Source organism: Buceros rhinoceros, unplaced genomic scaffold (assembly GCF_000710305.1).
Source record: "Buceros rhinoceros silvestris isolate BGI_N320 unplaced genomic scaffold, ASM71030v1 scaffold8731, whole genome shotgun sequence".
Taxonomy (NCBI): Eukaryota; Metazoa; Chordata; class Aves; order Bucerotiformes; family Bucerotidae; genus Buceros; species Buceros rhinoceros.
This window is the reverse complement of record NW_010393659.1, coordinates 2027-2546: the sequence shown is the minus strand read 5'-3', so window position 1 is coordinate 2546 and position 520 is coordinate 2027.

Genomic DNA, 520 nt, shown 5'->3' with positions numbered 1-520 from the left:
CCTTAGCTCCCCACACTCACGCAGAACAGTAGTGCCATGCTGTTTGTCTTCAGTGAACAGAAGTCCAGGCGATCTGCAGTTCTGAAAGCCGACTCTCCATCTCTCTCACTGCAGCACATGCCCCTTCAGCCAACCTCCCCTGGGCTGGGGGGTTCCTCCCGCGCGGTGCCGGAACGCCCTGCCTTTTATGGAGAGCTTCCGGTCGCCGGGCCCTAGCTACCCACACTCACGCAGAACAGTAGTGCCATGCTGTTTGTCTTCAGTGAACAGAAGTCCAGGCGATCTGCAGTTCTGAAAGCCGACTCTCCATCTCTCTCACTGCAGCACATGCCCCTTCAGCCAACCTCCCCTGGGCTGGGGGGTTCCTCCCGCGCGGTGCCGGAACGCCCTGCCTTTTATGGAGAGAACAACCAAGGACAGAAGTTTTCCCCTCTGGGCAGAGACGATCCCCTCAGGGAACATCTGGAAAAACGTACGCCCGAGGTCCATTGCGGCTCGCAGAATCCTGGGGCAGAGTCCA